The 21657-nt window shown below is 33.7% G+C and overlaps 1 pseudogene; it reads right to left on the minus strand.

Annotated features, from left to right (window-relative positions):
• LOC130810141 (putative beta-D-xylosidase) overlaps positions 1-21136 on the minus strand; it is a 42814-nt pseudogene extending 21678 nt beyond the window's left edge.
• Between the last annotated feature and the right edge of the window lie 521 nt (positions 21137-21657).

The following is a 21657-nucleotide window of genomic DNA, read 5'->3' on the forward strand; positions in this document are numbered from 1 at the left end:
AAAGTGTTAAAGAAGTGGTAACCCGTAATTGGTTAAATATGGCTAACGAAAGCGACTATGAGTCGGATGCGGTACGTAAAGTTGTCATTGGAAAATTAAAAAAAAAAAAAAAAAAGGCGCACAAATCTGGGCGGCTGAACCATGGTTCAGGCGCACAGATCTGTGCGCCTGTGAATTTTTTTTTTTTTCGTATTAATTTTTTTTAAATTATTATTATTATTATTGTTAGTACTATTTTTTATTTTCCGTATTAATTTTTTTTTATTTTCCGTATAAATTTTTATTGTTGATAAATGTAAATTTTAAAGATTTTTTTATTTACGTAATGTTTTTAATTTGTTGTTGTTGTTGTCATTATTATTATTATTATTATTATTGTAGTCATTAATGTACTTAATTTATATTATTTATATTTCAAATTTGCAGGAGTTAGAAAACTTTGGAGACAACGTAGACTACTCCGGTAGCTTTGTTACGGATAGGGAATTTATCTCCTTAGATGAGTTACATTGTTGGGCCGATGCGATAGCAATAACAATCGGTTTTCAATTTACACGTGCTTCTTATAAAAAGAAAGAAGGACGTTCTAGAGTTAGTGTCCATTTAAGATGTCACCGCTATGGTAATATTAGGGGTGATGTACATAATCTAGATAATACTGCCCGACCTGGTTCTAAAAGTAGAAGTTGCGGGTGTAAATTTATGATTGTAGGAAGTAGTCGTAAACCACCAGAAAGACCTTGGACGGTAAGGGTGTGTCCTGGTGAAAAGGGAAAACATAACCACCCGTTCTTGGTGTACAGAGATGGTCATGTAAGGGCAAATAGGATTAATGTCGACATTCGGGAGCACATACGACAGCTTAGTGCAACCGGAATGCAACCGGCCTTTATTATGAATTCTATTAGAGATAATTTTCCTGGTTTTTATGCTAGTCTGAATCAGATATATAATATTAGACAATCAATAAGGAGAGAAGAGATGGAGGGTAGGACTCCCCTTCAACACTGTCTTCATATGGCCACAGAACTTAATTATGTGGTATGGACAGACTTGGATAACGAAGGGCAATTGAGCAGACTATTAATTTCAAATCCTACCTCTATCCAAATGATACGTACGTGGCCGTATGTTGTGCTGATAGATACAACGTACAAAACGAACAAACAAAAGTGGCCACTATGTGAAATGATCGGAATGACGCCAACCAATCACAATTTCTTGGTTGCGTTTTGTTTGATGCGAGATGAGGCGGCTGTGTCGTATTCGTGGGTGCTGCAGGGATTGAGAGATATTTTCGGCACTGCTCAGACTCCTAGCGTCATTGTAACCGATCGAGACGAAGGTTTATCTGCAGCTATTCGTGACGTCTTCCCAGGTAAAAAGGCTTTGCTGATTCATTATTGTGGTTATATCTAATGATAATGTCTTAATTACGTTCAATGTTTTGTTTAATGTAGATGTGCGACATTTGTTATGCATCTGGCATATTGGCAACGACGTTGAGAACATGGTGGACAAGTTGTGTGGCGGCAAGAAAAATCAACAAGGGCAGGTATTCAGGAAAAGTAGATGGAACCCCTTGGTTGAAAGTTCTACGATCGAGGAATATGAAGATAAATGGCAAGTGATCGTCAGTACGTGGTCGGTTAGGAACAAAAAGATCGTTCAGTATTTGACTGGAACATGGATTCCACTGAGAGAGAAATTTGTCTGTGCGTGGACGAATGATTGTGTACACTTGGGTAACCGGACTACCAGCAGAGTTGAAAGCCAACACTCGTCTTTTAAGTATTACCTTGGTAGCGGTAATACGCTCGGAGCCGTCATAAATAAGTTTAGCTATGTGCCCGCCATAGCTAGGGATCAGTCGCGTATCTGTCGGCCCACCGGGCTGGGGTGATGTCACTAACCAGTCCGTGTTAGTGGACTGTGAGGGCTGATTATCGACAAAACTACGTCCTGCGCGCTCAGATGCGGCAGAAGAACTCGGGCCGCCCCACGCAAATCTGCCGACGGGGTCGCGAACAACAGCCCAGTCCACTTGGCGACACTCAGTACCTTGGAACTGAACATCATCAGTGTAGACTCAATTAGGAACGGGAACAGCAACAAGAGGGGGGGTGAATTGTTGTTGTTACTAGTTTAAGCATTTTTGCCCTGTGTTTTGCGGAATTGAATAAAATAAATAAAGCTTAAACTTAGAGCGAAATAATTAAAAGAGACAAACGATTTTTACGTGGAAACCTTCTAGGCCTAAATAGAAGGAAAAACCACGACCCCTCGGGATTTCTAAATTCTCCACTATGTTTAAGGCAACTCGTTACAATTACATTAAACATCTTACTTCACTTGAAGCGCATCAACTAGGCCAACTCTTCTCTCTCAAATTGCTTCACTCAAAGCAACAAACTTAGCTTCACTAAAAGCTAATTCTCACCACTAGCTTCACTAGAAGCTTTCTCCTTAGCTTTACTCAAAGCTAATCTCTTCTCTAGCTTCACTAAAAGCTATCTAATTCCCCCCTTAGACTCACCCGAGTCTAATTACAAATTCTCTCAAAAACCCTTACAAAGGATAAAAACTCTCTAAAAATAAAATCAATGAGTTGCACAAGAAAATATTATAAATTAATTGGCATTTTTAAAACAAAATTTTCTTGTAAAAATTCTCCCATAATTACGTATGATTTAATGGCTCATACTAAGGCGAGTTTTGAAGAATAACCGAGTCCACTATTTATAGAGCTAAAGTCCCTAATAAAAAGGAATATTCCAATCCATTATCCCATTATCAAAAAGATCATGGGAGTAATGTGGATAAAGCAACCATACGGTTATTTGATTAAGTCAAACCAGACAGAAATAACCGATGTTCCCATTTGCCTTAAAATAACTTCTGTTCCCTTTAAGCAGCAGTTTCTTCAATAGCTGTTCCTGTTCCAGTATTAATTGCTGGAACGTGTTTGCTATAAATAGTAACGGTTATGCTTATTACGAATGGTTACTTGCTAACTTGTAGGTATAAAGACGGTTAAGAATGATAGCTAAGACCCATTCAACAACAACTAATTCTATTTTTAGTAAATCCAATATTTACTAAAAATAGATCCTAAAATAAAGGATCTTTATTTAGAGGCTCATACGTAAAGTAATTTTTAGAAAACTTTTTGCCAATTAATTATAATAATTAATAAATGCAACAAATTAACTTTATTTAATACATTAACTAAAAATAATAATTATAAATAAATAACCAGAATTTCCAGTTAACGTAGGCTGACTCCAGTTCAGGAACAGTGCGCTGTTTCCAGAATCCAGTTTTGCTAGAACATCCAACTTAGGAACAGTAGACCTGCTGTCTCCATTTTACATCCCAAGCGATATACTTCTTCTAACATCCCTTGAATCCTTTTGACACGTGCATTCCCATAAACTAAGCCATAGGTACTATCAACGATCACAATTAATCGGATATCGACCTGCACACAATCTCTAAACACATATTTGCTTAAGTGTAGTCATCATCAAAACTCAAGAGGTCCAACAAATTCCCCCTTTTTGATGATGACAAACTTTTAAACAAACTTAAAATAAAATTAGAGTAAAATCAATATTATAGAGCATGTCAGAGATTAAAACAACTCTACATAACTTAGTAAATTAACTCGTTACAATATAATTTACCAAGCAATCATAGCAACACAGTTTACTCCATATAGTATAAAAACACAATATAAAATATATGTTTTTAAATAGTTTCCAAAAATAGTTAACATAAATCACTAAGTATTTCAAATGTAATAACTTTGAAATCAGAACAATTAATCATATAATTAGAGCATATATCTTATACTCCTATCAACAGAACATTCAAAACAATTATTAGAAAATTCATCATCAGAGTCATTAGAGCAACAATTCATCAAATAACTTCTATTATCAGAGCAATATAAATCAATCTTGATCATAAGTATCAGAGCATTAAGCATTAACAAAAGGTGTTAACTATATACTGACAATAGATTAACTATACTTTGACAATCACAGCAAAATCAGCAAGCAATAAACAAGCAATAAACAATCATCAGCAGCACACAGCCAAACAGCCTTAGATCATGAATCATAACCTTAATCCTAAAGTCCAACATAATAGATATTATCAGAGCTAAGCATACTCAAGCATTATTTAAGTTTGTGTCAAATATTCCCCCTTTTGACATCATTCAAAAAGAATCGGAGCAATCAAAACCACAGCACTAAGCATATAGACATAGTCAAAGAGAGAATAAGGATGCACAAAGTAAAAAGCAGTAACAATGAATGCAAACGAGATCAGCTATGATTAATCTTCACAGGTAGTCAGTAGCATAAAAGAAAATGTAGTTGATAGTGTGAATTAGATAAACAGTACCCCAGCTGGTACAATTCAAAAACAAGAAAAGATTGTTTGATGATAGTGATGGTAGCAACAAATAAGAAAATATGATGATTATCAGGAGAAATTAAGATGCAGGATATTCTTCATCTATATATTTTGTTTCCACCTCCACAGTATCCAATTTTGCACCCAGACGAGCCTCCATTTGAGTTATCTGGTCAGTCAGTGAGGCTAAGAAAACACGAACTTTATCTTGAAGTTTAAAGAAGCGATCCTGCAATTCATCAAGTTTTAGAATGGAGTATAAAGGAGCTGTAGGAACTGTTGTCCGGTCAAAGCCTTGGTGTGGAGATGTGTGAACAGGTGGTGGTGATGGGAAATGATGGGATGATGGAGTGGTTGGCTTTGGTGACTGTGTGGCAGGTTTAGGTGAGGAAGGATGGCTTGGTTCAGCTGTTGTGTATGAGGCTGAGTCATCATCAATAATAACAACAGGTTTCTTTTCTTTGGAAGCTAGCCTACGACTCTTCCTAAGGTTTGAACCAGGTAAGGAACTCTCCTCATCTTTTTCTTCTTCTTCCTCCACAGCATCCTTCACAGTTTCCTTCTCAACTTCCCCCTTACATGAATTTTCCTCCTGTTCCTCTTCAGAATGCCCTTTTCGGTTTCCTTCTCATTATCAGAATTAACATTGATTGTTTCAACAACGTTCTCAAGGGTCCCATTCTCATTTAATTAAAGGTGTAAGCTATTTAAGCACTTGGCACCTATCATATTGTTCGGACCCATGGGAAAGTTTTGTCCTTCAAGTGGAACACCTATCTTCCTAAAAATCCAAGTCAGCAAACCTCCATATCCAATTACACAACCTTTAGAAATACATTCACTTAAGTGAGAGATCATCAAAGAGGGAAAATTGATTTTAATATTGTTAGCCATGCAGTAAATTAGGGTTGCATCTCGTAAACTTACTTCACTGCGTTTGGAATTTCGCGGCAAAACAAATCTACGATGTTATACAACAATTTGTGTAAAGGGGATAGTGCATTATGGCTGACCTTCCCTCGTTTTTCAGTGATCCCTAAAAATTTCCAGACATCCTTTTCATCTATTTCAAAGAAAGTTATCTTTGATCCAACATAATAAACATCAAATCCATTTGCGGGCACACCTAGCCATTCTCCCAATTTCTGACTGTTAAACTCTTTTTTTAACTTCTTTAACAGAATTCGAACAAACACCCATTTTTTTTATTTTTATTTTTTTTATTTTTGTCTAAACCAAACCTAACCATCATTTTTGAAGTGGTCGGTCTTTTCCTCTTGTTCCTTGCTTTCCTTTTAGTGCCACCAGGAGTGTCCTGCTGTTCTTTTGAAGATGACTCTTGAGCAGTTAATAAAGGTGTTGGGTGGATAATTCTTAAAGGCTTGGGTTGTTTCATTTTGGGTGTACGGCTATTGGTTTTCATGGTGATTTGATGAGTTGATGGAGCGAGATTTTGCAGGAAATGTGAGAAGATGAAGATGATTTTGGAATTTAGAGTTGATTGCGTTTGAGGATGAAGGGTTTAGGGCTTGGCGTGCGAGAGTGTATAAAATGAATGTGAGAGGACGTGTGTTTAGGTGATTCATGTTCCTTATTTAATTCGCGCATATGGACACAAAATGTGAAATGAAAACAGACGGATTTAGTGAAGAACTGTGATGATTCAACTCCTACTTTTCAAAAAAAATTGCTGGAGAAATATATATATTAAATATTATGAAAATTTTTTTTATGTAAATAAAAAATAAATGGAAATTTTATGCTACTACAATCTGATCAAATCAAACAAGCAATCATATGAGCATTCACAGTATATACTTTTAAATGGTGCGTACCTGATCCTTTCGATAATCGATTTTCAATCAAGATTTTGTGGTTGATCGACCTTTTCAATTTTCATTCTGACTTTAAGGATCACATATGTCACTCACTTCAATGCAGATTGATCATGCCAAGTTCCAATCTCATTTTTTCATGTTGTTCCCTTGGAAGCGGTTTAGTCATGATATCTGCTATTTGCTCGTTGGTGCTTACATGCTTTAAAATAATATTTTTATTTTCAACATTATCCTTAAGAAAATGATGCCTAATATGTATATGTTTTACTCTTGAATGATGCACTGGATCTTTAGATATGCATATGGCACTGGTATTATCACAATAAATAGGAACACATTCAAATTTAATACCCAAATCTCTTAGCTGCTGTTTTATCCAAAGCATTTGGGAACAGCAAGCTGCTGCTGCTACGTATTCAGCTTCGGCAGTGGATAATGCAACAATGTTTTGTTTCTTGGAATTCCATGAAACTAAACATGAGCTAAGAAATTGTACCATACCTGAAGTACTTTTTCTATTAACTAGATCACCTGCACAATCTGCATCACTGAAACCTTTCAAATCATAAACATCACTTTTAGGATAAAATAAGGATAAGTCGTCTGTTCCCTTCAAATATCTCAAAATCCTTTTTACTGCTGTGAGGTGTGATTCTTTAGGGTTTGATTGAAATCTAGCACATAAACCAACACTAAATGAAATATCGGGTCTACTTGCAGTTAGATATAATAAGGAACCTATCATGCCTCGATACATTGTTTGATCTACGTTAGTTACTTTTAGGTCTTCATCTAATCTAACATTTGTAGCCATAAGTGTGTTGTTGATTTTAGCATTATTCAAGCCATATTTCTTGAGAAGTTCTTTTATATATTTTTGTTGGTGAATGAAGATACCATAAGCAATTTGTTTAAATTTGCAAACCAAGAAAGAAATTTAATTCTCCCATCATGCTCATTTCAAATTCAGTGCTCATAAGGTTGGCAAATTCTTTACACAACAGTTCATTGGTGGCTCCAAAGATAATATCATCAACATATATTTGAACAACTAAAATATCCGAACCTCTATTCTTAAAGAATAAGGTTTTGTCAATTTTGCCTCTTATAAAGTCATTTTGAATCAAAAACTTTGATAGTCTTTCATACCATTGTCTAGGAGCTTGTTTCAAGCCATAAAGAGCGTTATCAAGCTTGTAGACATGATCAAGACAAGAGGTATTTTCAAAGCCAGGGGGTTGTTCAACAAAAACTTCTTCAACAAGAAGGCCATTTAAAAAAAAAACACATTTCACATCCATTTGATATAATTTTAAGTTCATAAATGCAGCAAAAGAGATTAAAATTCTAATAGCCTCTAACCTTGCTACCGGAGCAAATGTCTCGGTGTAATCAATACCTTCTTGTTGATTGTATCCTTTGACCACGAGTCTTGCTTTATTTCTAACAATTATTCCATGCTCATCTAGTTTATTCCGAAATACCCATTTCAAACCAATTACCTTTTTGTGTTTCGGTTTGGGTTCCATGTGCCATACTTTATTTCTTTCAAATTCATTTAATTCATCTTGCATGGCTACAACCCATTCGGAATCCTTTAGAGCTTCTTCATGATTCTTGGGCTCGAGTGATGATAGGAACGCAAAGTGTGCACAAAAGTTTCTCATTTGAGATCTAGTTTGTGTTCCTTTATTCAAATCACTTATAATCAAATCAAGAGGATGATAACTTTGATATTTTCAAGGTTTGGGCACAAATTCTCTTGTGGGAACAGTAGCATGTTCTGGTTCATCAGCTTGATTGACATTCTGTTCAGCTACTGGATCAACTTGCTCGTCTGTGGGAACAGCTGGATTGGGAACAGTCTGTTGGTTCTGAAGTACTAGCTGTTCCTGATCAAGATCGTTCCTTTCTGCCTCTTCTGGGATCAGTTGTTCACCTGCTGTTCCTTGATCTTGCATTTTCATTTCTTCTTCATCATTCTCTAGATTTGCAAGACCTATCTTAAAATTATTTGTATCCTGTTCACTTGACAAAAAGTTAGTTTCATCGACAATTATGTGAACGGATTCTTCCACACTCATTGTTCTTTTGTTATAAACTCTATATGCCTTACTTTGAGATGAATAGCCAAGAAATACTGCTTCATCACTTCTTTCATCAAATTTACCTATATTTCGTTTTCCATTAACATGTACAAAACATTTGCATCCAAACACACGAAAATAGGAGATATTTGGTTTAACACCTTTAAGCAATTCATAGGGTGTCTTTGAAGTGATTGGTCTTATTAATACACGATTCAAAATATAACATGCAGTATTAACAACTTCGGCCCAAAAATTTCTAGGTAGACCACTAGCAACTAACATGGTTCTAGCCATAACCTCTAAAGTTCTATTTTTCCTTTCTACTACACCATTTTGTTGTGGTGTTCGTGGTGCCGAAAAATTATGACTTAATCCATGCTCATTGCAATAATTCATGAAACTTGAATTTTCGAATTCTCTTCCATGATCTGAACTTATGTGAATAATTGATTAATGGTAGATTTTTGTATTTTGTTAGCGAAAGAAACAAACTCATTAAAGGCTTCATCTTTACTAACTAAAAATAAAATCCAAGTAAATCTATTATAATTATCAACAATAACGAACACATATCTTTTGCCACTACGGCTTTGTGTTCTCATAGGTCCACATAGATCCATATGTAATAATTCAAGTGGTTTAGAGGTGGTCACAACATTCTTTGGTTTAAAAGATGACCTAACTTGTTTTCCTTTGGCATAAGGATCACAAATTTCATCCTTAAGGAATTTTATAGCTGGTAGTCCTCTAACTAGGTCTTTTGATCTTAATGTATTAATCAATGTATAACTAGCATGACCTAGACGCTTATGCCAAAGAAGTGGGTCGTCTTCTATAACGCTTAGACACGTTAGACTGGTTTTGGGAACAGTGTCCAGGTCCACAACATAAGTGTTCCCTTTTCTGATTCCCTCAAGAACGGTGTCTCCTGTGTCATTCCTAGAAATAATGCACCCTTTTTGAAGTAAAGTTCATAGAGTTACCTTTAACGAAAAATTGAGAAATGCTTAGTAAGTTATGTTTCAAATCCTCGACTAAAAATACATTATCGATAGCATGGGAACATGACCTTCCAACTTTTCCTTTGGCTATTATCTCACCCTTCATATTGTCACCGAAGGTTACTGTTCCCCCATCATAGGCTTCAAGTGAGAGAAATTTAGATTTGTCACCCGTCATGTGCTTGGAACACCCACTGTCGAGATACCATGAGCTGTTCCCCCTCACTTGGACCTGAAAGAAATAAATTGTTAGTTATAGGAACCCAGGCTGTCTTGGGTTCCTTGTCGATTTTACAAGAATCTTTTTTCTTAATCAGAATGTTATCGACATAATTTCTGTTGGAGACAGTGTACTGTTCCCTTTTGGTGCACTGGTCCTTCAGATGGCCAGTTCCTCCACAGAAGGAACAGATTCTTTCACTAGGGAGATCAACGTAAGCTTTCTTCTTCTTGTTATTCTTAAAGTAATTTAGGCCTTTTGAATTTTTACTTTTGGCATCTTAAATCCATTTGGGAGTAATTTTGATTTTCCCTTTTTCTCTTGAATTTAATTCAAGTTTATCATTATTGTTACGGTTAGGTTCTAGATTCAACTTTAAATTTTGAAAATCATTGCACATATATTTAGTAGATGCATCATTCAATTCTTTATTCAAGCCTAATAATTTCTATTGCGACAACTCAATATTAAGAATAACATTTTCCTTTTTAATTCTCTCCATATTTTCCTTTAGAATTATATTTTGGTCCAACAAACCGAAAAATCTGTTTTGGACATCGTATCTAAAGGTGTTTATATAGGAGACATGGTCTTTGCTTACCTTGAGTTTCTTTTCTAATTGGAGACACTTAACATTACAACTTTCAAGTTTAGCTTGTGTCTCCTTTAGCAACTCTATTAATTTATTTTTACTAAATTTGGATGGATGAAAATAAAATGAGTTAGAAATATATACCTGTTGCGAGTTTGAGAACAATTTCATTGTTGGAGTTAGTAGTGGTTACCTCAAAATCTCCAATTTCGATTACTCTCCAAACTTGATAATTTTCCGCTTTGAAAAAGATCTCCATCCTATTTTTCCATTATGTATAGAATTTTCAATCGAACATGGGTGGTCTTTGAGTAGAATACCCTTCTTCCATTCGCTCGTTCAGAATTGACATTTTCGGGAACACCAGGATTCTGCCCTCAGGGTTTCCTGATCTACTGGGAACAGGGCTCTGATACCAATTGTAGACTCAATTAGGAACGGGAACAGCAACAAGAGGGGGGGGGGTGAATTGTTGTTGTTACTAGTTTAAGCGTTTTTGCCCTGTTTTTGCGGAATTGAATAAAATAAATAAAGCTTAAACTTAGAGCGAAATAATTAAAAGAGACAAACGATTTTTACGTGGAAACTTTCTAGGCCTAAATAGAAGGAAAAACCACGACCCCTCGGGATTTCTAAATTCTCCACTATGTTTAAGGCAACTCGTTACAATTACATTAAACATCTTACTTCACTTGAAGCGCATCAACTAGGCCAACTCTTCTCTCTCAAATTGCTTCACTCAAAGCAACAAACTTAGCTTCACTAAAAGCTAATTCTCACCACTAGCTTCACTAGAAGCTTTCTCCTTAGCTTTACTCAAAGCTAATCTCTTCTCTAGCTTCACTAAAAGCTATCTAATTCCCCCCTTAGACTCACCCGAGTCTAATTACAAATTCTCTCAAAAACCCTTACAAAGGATAAAAATTCTCTAAAAATAAAATCAATGAGTTGCACAAGAAAATATTATAAATTAATTGGCATTTTTAAAACAAAATTTTCTTGTAAAAATTCTCCCATAATTACGTATGATTTAATGGCTCATACTAAGGCGAGTTTTGAAGAATAACCGAGTCCACTATTTATAGAGCTAAAGTCCCTAATAAAAAGGAATATTCCAATCCATTATCCCATTATCAAAAAGATCATGGGAGTAATGTGGATAAAGCAACCATACGGTTATTTGATTAAGTCAAACCAGACAGAAATAATCGCTGTTCCCATTTGCCTTAAAATAACTTCTGTTCCCTTTAAGCAGCAGTTTCTTCAATAGCTGTTCCTGTTCCAGTATTAATTGCTGGAACGTGTTTGCTATAAATAGTAACGGTTATGCTTATTACGAATGGTTACTTGCTAACTTGTAGGTATAAAGACGGTTAAGAATGATAGCTAAGACCCATTCAACAACAACTAATTCTATTTTTAGTAAATCCAATATTTACTAAAAATAGATCCTAAAATAAAGGATCTTTATTTAGAGGCTCATACGTAAAGTAATTTTTAGAAAACTTTTTGCCAATTAATTATAATAATTAATAAATGCAACAAATTAACTTTATTTAATACATTAACTAAAAATAATAATTATAAATAAATAACCAGAATTTCCAGTTAACGTAGGCTGACTCCAGTTCAGGAACAGTGCGCTGTTTCCAGAATCCAGTTTTGCTAGAACATCCAACTTAGGAACAGTAGACCTGCTGTCTCCATTTTACATCCCAAGCGATATATACTTCTTCTAACATCCCTTGAATCCTTTTGACACGTGCATTCCCATAAACTAAGCCATAGGTACTATCAACGATCACAATTAATCGGATATCGACCTGCACACAATCTCTAAACACATATTTGCTTAAGTGTAGTCATCATCAAAACTCAAGAGGTCCAACAATCAGCATCATTATCATCATCACTATAAACCCCCCAACTACTCTGGAGGCTGTCAGCCTGGTCATCAATAGGAGTACGCACTTGGTTCAGCGTACTCGACCTTTGGGCCTCACTGTGTCTGACAGCCTCTTCATGCCTAGCCCTCCTAGCAGAACCCGTCACCCCCCTCTCATGCGGGTCCCCTCTAAGTAAAGTAGGCCTTGAACTATTACCTCTCAACAATTGCCTAAAAAAACCTTTTCCTTTTCCTTGATTACCAGCCATTTTCTACAATTTTTACAGTTTTATTCAAAGATAAATAATAATTTAACAACAAAAAAATTAACATACAAATTTACACTAATAATTTATAAAACAACACATGAACATATTTATAATAATAAAAAAAATAACAATCACATTAATAATAACATAATTAATTATAATAACATTAACATATATTTAATAAAAAAAAATACAATCACAATAATAATAAAAATAAAATTAATAATAATAACATTAACAACAATAATAACATACTTCAAAATTTAAATTAATTATTCCTAAATATAACGAAAAAAAAAATTAAAAAGGGAGGCGCCCAGATCTGGGCGGCTGGACCCCGGTTCAGCCGCCTAATTTTAGGTGGCTGAACTGGGGTCCAGCCGCCCAGATCTGGGCGCCTCCCTTTCAATTTTTTTTTTCTTTTGCATTCAAAACAATATACATAATTTACTAAAAAATATTAAAATTACACATTACAACATACAAATTTACAATAATAATTCAAAATTTATATTAATTAATCCTAAATACACGGAAAAAAAAAATCACAACGAGGCGCCCAGATCTGGGCGGCTCTACCCCGGTTCAGGCGCCTGAACCGGGGTAGAGCCGCCCAGATCTGTGCGCCTCCTTTTCAATTTTTTTTTTTCTTTTGCATTCAAAACAATATATAAAATTTACTAAAAAATATAAAAATTACACATTACAACATACAAATTTACAATAATAATTCAAAATTTATATTAATTAATCCTAAATACACGAAAAAAAAAAAATTAAAAACGAGGCGCCCAGATCTGGGCGCCTCTACCCCGGTTTGGGCGCCTGATTTTGGGCGCCTGAACCGGGATAGAGCCGCCCGGATCTGGGCGCCTCGTTTTGAAATTTTTTTTTTTTCTTTTGCAACTAATTAAATTAAAATAACTTACCTCGATTAATAATTTGGGGATTGTACTTAATTTTTGCTCCGAGATTTAGCTTTAGTGAGTTGTATTTAGTTGTAGTGAGAATAATTTTAGGTGGAGTGTGGTATATATAGGAATTTCACCCTTAATGGCAATATTGTTATTTTTTTATAAAGTAAGGGTAAAATGGTAATTTACTCAGGGGGGTGGCGATAAAATAAAAAGGGTGGCGGAATACAAGGATTGGGTTTGTTTTTAGCATTAGAATGACTTTTCAGTCATATCTGACGCTATTTTTCTTCACTACAAGTCTACAACTACCCGCTACCAATTGTGGATTACGTGAATGTGACTACGTGAGTGTCTATGTTGCAACTTGCAACATTTTTCATCCCTAAATTCTTTAGTCACTCATTAACTATAATTAATAGTATTTGTTTTAATGCTACAACTACTACATTCTCTTATTCATTTGATAACCAAAACAAATAATCTATCTTAATTAATATTTCTTTAGTGAACATACTTAAAAACTTTATATTTTTTTAATATTTATTTACAATGTTCATTATTGAGATAATGGTAGATTGTAATCTTCAGACAATATTAGCTTTTTCAGAAAATCAAATATTGAGATAATGAATTTTCTTATAAATCCAGATAAGCATAACACTAATGTTATGACATATCTTGTAGTTTCAACTATCAGCTAAAGTTTTTAGCAGAGTTAGACAATTTAAATTGAAAATAGTCTAAGTCAAAGAACATGCAAATCAAAAACTTGTACCTTTCTTTTACTCAAACATGTACAACTTAATTTTGATTAAGCATGCATCTTTGACATTTAGTTGAATCTAATAGACCATACACACATTGATTTCCGATGAAAATACTAAATGTCTTTTTTATCTAACAACTAAAAACATTAATAAATTTAAAACCCGAGAAAACATTTAATCCATAAAAAATACTTGTCTAAAAAAAACTTTAAAGAGTATTATATACAAATATATCACAAATATCTAGCGTGAAACCCGCATATAATAATAATAATAATAATAATAATAATAATAATAATAATAATAATAATATTGCCAAAACATTAATATGAAACAAAACAAATTCACAAATTTTATTTTATTTTTTCTCTTTGTGTGTTTATTATCTTACCTCTCCAATAGCTTGCCAAAGAGTGGCATTGAAAGAAGCTGCGGAGGTGATGACTTGAGGAAAACTAGTAGCGCCCGGGAAAGCCCCTTGGAACTTGGTTCCGGGTCCCACATTGGATACTCCATGTAGAGCCTCATATTTTTATCATATTTGGTGTTTAATATTTCATTTAAAATGTTGGGAATTACTGATTAATCGAGATACAAATTTGTGATTATATACATTGGTTTTAATATCATATTAAATATTCATTTCAACAAAAAATATTAAGCTTTAAGATTGAAGTCTCACAATATAAGTTATATGTTCTTTTAGGTTGAATTGTGAGTTTGAATCTACTAACAGATGATGAAAATTGTATCATTATATGGCAGTTAGTGCCATTGACTAAGTTTCTAAGGACATGCATGCATGCATGATCATTATTGTCTCTAATATTATTTTATTTATTGTATCAAATACAAAATGGTGACGGTCACGGACGAGAAAGTGAGAGCATCATTTTCAAGGAGAAATGACGAAGAGCATTGACTAAACAGTCCTACGTAATACTCCTTACAAATGTTCTTGCTCATATTTTTCCATTATTTTTTTAAGAGTAATTTAAAAGTTACGCCATAAAATGAGAATAACAATATGGAAATCACAAATTCTTAAATTAGACATGTTTTATAGTAAGATTATTTTAATTGGACTAACTCGTGTTACTACAAATAATAGTGTTAATTATGACATTTAAGGTATTAATATCATGTCATTAATCAAATGTCACCAAAATACTTAGTGACACTAGTAGAAAGTGTCATAATTTTGAGATTGAAATATTACGATAATATTCTAAGAATGGTGACATTTTGATGGAGTTATCACTTATAAATTTAAAGTGATTAATTAGAAAAATGAGATAATTGTATAAACTTGTCACATAATAAGACGGTCTAATACAAGACAAGCTGATTTGTAATTTGTATTTGGTGACCACATTATGCACCTTTATAAAAGTTCCCATTCGAAGAAAAGCGTCTTTAAAATTCTTTAACAAGGAATTAAAATTTCATATATATTCGCTTATTCAAATTTTAAGTGAAGAATTAGGTTTTAAAGTAAAATATTGTTTCTTTTGAATTTATGAAAATATGGTTTTCTTTTAGATTTTAAAGTAAAATCTTTAAGTCAATACTTATATTCAAATTGTAAATATATCGTACTCTAGAAGCAATTTAATTATATTAAAGTAGTTATGTTTCAAATTGAATACTTCAACAAGAGGAAGCAAATATAATGTGCATCATCATCGTATTCAGTGTATTATGTCCATATGAAACTATCATCTGGTTTTTTGAAGGGAATTTAACAATGCGGCAACCCATACCCATAAAGAAGGATGTGACAATAAAATCCCCTGGCTCGAACGAGATTCTCAGAATGGTAGGTTCCTGCAACGAAAAAAACTTATCAGCTTACATCTTACTATACAAGCTTGACCCTTAATCATAAAACTAACTACAAATAAATAAAATACATATAAATAAAATAAAAATAGCTTAGTCAGTATTCAAATGATGACATCACAGAGTTTACTAAATGAAACAACATGTTATAATATAAGTACATAGCATTCAAAAAGATTTTATTACATTGATTATTTCAAAAATAATTTTTTCATCAAATCAAATATGTATTTAAAAACATTACCTATTAATGCATCATTTGGTAGCAACTAAGTACTTTACTCGCAATAATTTGATTCTGAAATATAAATTATTTTATATATAAATATATGTATTTTATCATATAAACTATTTTATACTATTTATGAATGTGAGGTTGTTTGATAAATAGCAGTTAACGGAAATTATTGTTTGAAGTTGTTAGTTGATTTTGTCAGCTTGAATTATTTGTATATAAGTCACTTGTTCCAGAAGTTTTGGTAAAAATTATGTTTGTTATTAGTTGTTAGTTATTTATTAGAGAATAAGTGGGCCACAAACTAAAAGTCAATTAAAAAAGTTAGTACTATGAATAGCTTTTTAGTTTTGGCTTTATACACTACTACATTAACGAGCAATGGCGACGCTCTATTGCGACGGTTAGTTATGAACCGTAGCAATAGATACTCTATTGCGACAGTTAGGACCCTATTGCTACGGTTATTTTTAAACCGTCGCAATAGACCACTTATTGCTATGGGACGGATACCTATTACTACGGTTGTGTATAAACCGTCGCAATAGACCTTGAATTGATGAAATTATAAAATGAAAAATAAAAATTTCAAATCAAAAACCCATTTTCCCAATTCCCATTTACTTCTCGCCATTCTCCTTCTTCTTCCTTCTCATTCCTTCTATTTCTTTCTCATGAAAACTGACCTTCTCTTATCTCTAAATCCTTCCCTTTTCCTTCTTCTTCTTTCGTATAATCAAGGTATCATCTTCACGCCATTTTCAAGCGAATTCCATCTCTTCTTCCATTCAATTTCCATTTGAAATTAGGGTGGAGAACGGTTCTTTTGGGCTTCGAAATTTAGGGCAAAAACAAGCTTCAATCACCTTATACATCCGAATTCACAAGAGACCACATGTATTTCTCAATCTCCTTCTTCTTCCTCTGAATTTCGAAAAGCTGCGTGAAATCAGTGAATTTTCTTCCCTTCGTGATTTCTAAGTAATTATTCTGTGGGTATTTTTTTGGGAATTTATGAAAACATTTGGAATATAATTTATAGCTTTATCAAGGCGTTGTAATAGAGAGCCATTACCATCGCCATAGACCCATTGGAACGGATAAAACATGGGGTTGCAATAGGTTGCAATGACCGTCGCAAAAGACTTAATATAACAGTTGCAAAGTGACCGTCGCAATAGGTCTATAGCGACAGTGATAAGAACCTATTGCTACGGTTATAGTGAGACCGTAGCAATAGATCTAAAGCGACGGTTATAAGAAGCTATTGCTACGGTTATAGTGCGACCGTAGCAATAGGTCTATAGCGACGGTGATAAGAACCTATTGCTACGGTCAAAGTGTAACCGTCGCAATAGATAGCTCAACCGTTGCAATAGACCTATACCTACGGCCACAAATGCGACGGGTATGGAACCGTCGCTATAGACCTATTGCAACGGTTATTGAGCCTATTGCTACGAGTATTTGGGGTAGTAATAGCTCATTAATGTAGTAGTGATAGCTTATTTTTTAGCTCGATTAAAAGTTATTTATCAAATATTTTCAAAACAATTTAATCTTGTTTATATATGATTTGAACGCGAATCCGAACCCAACTCAACCAAATATATTTCACCAGGCATACTAAATTCACAAATTCCTGTATGAAACGGTCTCACCGTAAGATATGTCTCATACTTGAGTTAAATAGCCTAATAATAGAAACTTTTAACTTAACAAAATTATTTTAAGATCGTCTTACTATGAGACAGTCTCATACAAAACAAGTTGTACTAAATTTAATTAAAAACTGAAGAGTTTAGTGAGCACGTGAAATGTGGTGAATCTGAGCCCCAAACAAATTTCAATCACGGTTTATTTTTTTTCCCCACATAATTTGTAGCATGAGCATATCTCTGACTCTCATGGACCATGGTAACTACGAGGGACGAGAAGTGAGAATGACATTACGTACTAATATATTACCTAGCTCCACTGTTCTTCCACACTTGGGTTTGCAAATCTGTAAGGTACAATATTTATGCTCTTTATTTAAGAATTAGAACATTAGATCCAAATTACATAAATAATTTATTATTCAGATTTCATATTTTTAGGAATATAACCAATTGTGGTAAAAAGACAAAAATATCTACTATTTGAGAAAATGTAAAAAAAGTAATTGTAGTTATAAATTCATATATTTAGGAATATAACCAAAGATAATTGATATATAACTATGAACATTTGACAAAGGTTGACGGAACAAAACTTTTTCTAAATTGATGAATATAATTATGTTTTTTTACCGTACTATGTGTTATAGTTGTAATAATAATACAAAAGATTGTTTATAAGTGATTATAAAGCAAATTGCTAACACCCTATTCTTGGTACTATAGAATACTCATGGTAGCATACTCTTCTACTCTTCTGGTTTTACCACGCGCAATAACGTTTCACTCAATAAAAAAGGTTATTTAAACATGAAAAATTATTTTAGCCTCACATATAAGCATGGAAATTGACATTTTTAAGTGTGAAAAGATGCAATCTTTTTTATAGTGTATATGATTTTTTATATATATAAAAAGCGTTGAACCGATTGTCCGATCTACCCAAAGTTGAACTGTTAGGAAGAACCTCATCTATCGTCAAGGAACCATCTGGAATAGCCTAGAATCATGATAAACCTCGTTTTTACCTTCTATTTGGGCATGATATTTATTGACTATTCCTTGGTTTCCGTGCATTTCCATTGCGTTTGGTTGGTGTTACGCTCTTTTGTAAGGTGGCATGTTTGTTACTCGTTTTTGCAGAATGATCATCTATTTTGGAGTTTTAAAGCATGCTAGTTTGGAGGTGACATGGATCAAAGCTGAGGAAAAAATGAGGCTAAGAGGTGGAGAAAAATCCAAACCGAGCAAAGCAAGATGCATCATTTATGGAAAGTCAACTTAAGTGCCGATGGAGGTCAACTCACTCAGATTTTGGTGGATATCTTTATGGAAGATAAAACCTGGGTTTGTTAGCTTCGAATCGACTGGTCACACGTCGAACTTGGAGTTATAACATAGAAGATAGAGCTTTTTCAAAATGACATGCCAAAAGAGAAGGAAATCGTCCGATCGATCCATATAGATCGACCAATCGATCTTATGAGGGTGGTGTTCCAGAATGTTTGTGGAATTTACATTGGAGATCGATCGATCGATCGACCCAAGCGGATACACCTTGCGTTTGTGATACACCTTTCCGCGAATTGTATATAACATGTACCTTCCTGGCCCAATTTCAGAAAATTAAAATGTTCAAGCATTAGGTGGCGATAAAAAGGCAGTAGCAATTTTCTTATTTTTAGCTTCTTCTTTCCATTCTCTCCCTTTTTACACTTATAAACCCTAGCTTTTTTTCTTAATTTTTCTTGCGTTAAATTCAATTTTTTCAATAAAACTTTATTTTATAGATTAATTTAGTTAATTACATTTATTTATTAGCAATTATTGGTAATTATATCAAGCTTTCAAGCCATGATCATGGAGGTTGAGAGTTGATTTTTTGTGGGTTTTTATATTTTTGTTCTCCAATCATTTTCATCGTATGCAGGTATCTTCTAATACTTCTCCTTAGTTATTATTGATAGTTCGTTCTTATTTTTATGCTTGTTTGTGGTTTTCACCATTATTGCTCAATATCTGTATTATTTTTGTTCTTGTGTTTGTTGATCATTCTATATCTTATTTCATTATCAATTATGATGTTTTTAAGTAATAGAATGAGTAGTGAGTAGTTTTATAGGGTTGGGGTTAACTCTACACTTGTTATGAATTGATGATGATGAAACTTTAGTTGATTTTGGGTTGATTAAAGGCTTAGGGGGTTGTTCTACCCATTGACTAATGATTGTTATGATTGTTTCAAAAGTACCAACGAGGGTTGGATTTTGAGTAATCTGATCATTTATTAACGGATGGAATTGGGTGTAAGGGATCAATGAGGATTGAATCTTGCATCCACCCTCCTATCTAAGTGCTTTATCCTCCAACTACGAGAGTAGGGAATGATGAGAAAATAGCGGACAATTTATAGCTCAAGCTCTTCATCTTTACTCACGAGAGTGAGGATGGTGAAGAGCTTAGAGGTAATCCCAAGCCCGATCAAGGATCGGATTGCTCCGCTTAGTACGATTCGCTACTGTTTATGACCCTTAAGAACTAGTGTATAGCCATCGAATAGTCATCATGAATGATTTAACCCTACTCCATCTTTATCAATTATTGTTAAGCCTTCTTTTTATATACTCTTTGTTATTGTTTGCAATAAAAAACCTTTTTATATCTTGACTAATTGGTTATAAGTTGTAGGTTTCTAGGTAATTGTAGTTTCTCTCTCTTTAAAGACCCTTCTCGAGCTAAGGGACTCTTTGACCGCACTCTACTCTATGGCTATGAGCTGCCGTCTTCTTCCCTCTTCAGACCCTGACCATAGTTTTCTATAAGTAGGATACACCGGGTATGATGATGATGACGACAACAACATAAGTACTAATTAACTAATTAACCAACAAGTATATAAAGTCATTAGCAAATAAAATTAATTTTTAATAATCTAAATAAACATTATGAAATTAAATAAATAAAAACAAATTTTTAATAACCAGGAACATACCCTTACCATCAAATGGCAATCATACAAAAGAAATTCAGCCTGGTCTACATAAATATAACTAACAATTCGAAATTGAATACAAATACAAGTTAATTAAGCATTATAATATACTTAATTATAATAATTAAGTGAATAAATTAAGATTTGGCATGTCTTCATTCTGATAAAAATCAATCCATGAATAATTAAGCATCAGGGCAACCAACAATTATTGCGGTCATTTTGGAGACAACATTGACCGAATTCAACATTGTTTTTTAGAATCTGGTCGCAAAATTGGCCTTCGCAACAATCTTCAATAAGGTATGATGAATTATTAATTGCTTTGAATGGAATTCTACATACATTTCCTTTGGTTAAGCACTTCCCTTCTGCCGCACGCTTCAGTTCTTTGGAATCTACCATTAATGTTCTTTCGGGAACTTCATTCGTAATATTCATATGATCACCATTTATTAAAACTTTCGTTACATTTTGCACATTATTTATTATTTCTTCTGGCTTCGGCTCTGCAAGTTTTAGGGCATTACAACAAATCAACACAAATTCAATTAATTAATCAGATGTTTAACTCATAATTTACTTGTCTTTTCTTTGGAAATACTTTACAGGAGGATGCATGTCCTAACAATTTTGTTGGAAATATTTACATGTAAGAAGATTTCACACCACTAAAATAGTGCGTAATGGACTTTCCATACAATACTTGGTGGTTAATCCTCTAACTACTATATGATTTAGGAAAAGGATAACATAAACAAGTGTGTATATAAGTGCACCAATCACACGGATGCCCTATAGGTATGTCCACACAGGTGGGCACGTGAGGTGATTAGGTGCTGAATTGTCACGGCTTTACAATTGTCCATTGAAAGCATTTATTTTTTATATTAAGTCATATACCCATACTAACATGTGTCGGTTGA

Source organism: Amaranthus tricolor, chromosome 1, assembly GCF_026212465.1.
Source record: "Amaranthus tricolor cultivar Red isolate AtriRed21 chromosome 1, ASM2621246v1, whole genome shotgun sequence".
NCBI lineage: Eukaryota > Viridiplantae > Streptophyta > Magnoliopsida > Caryophyllales > Amaranthaceae > Amaranthus > Amaranthus tricolor.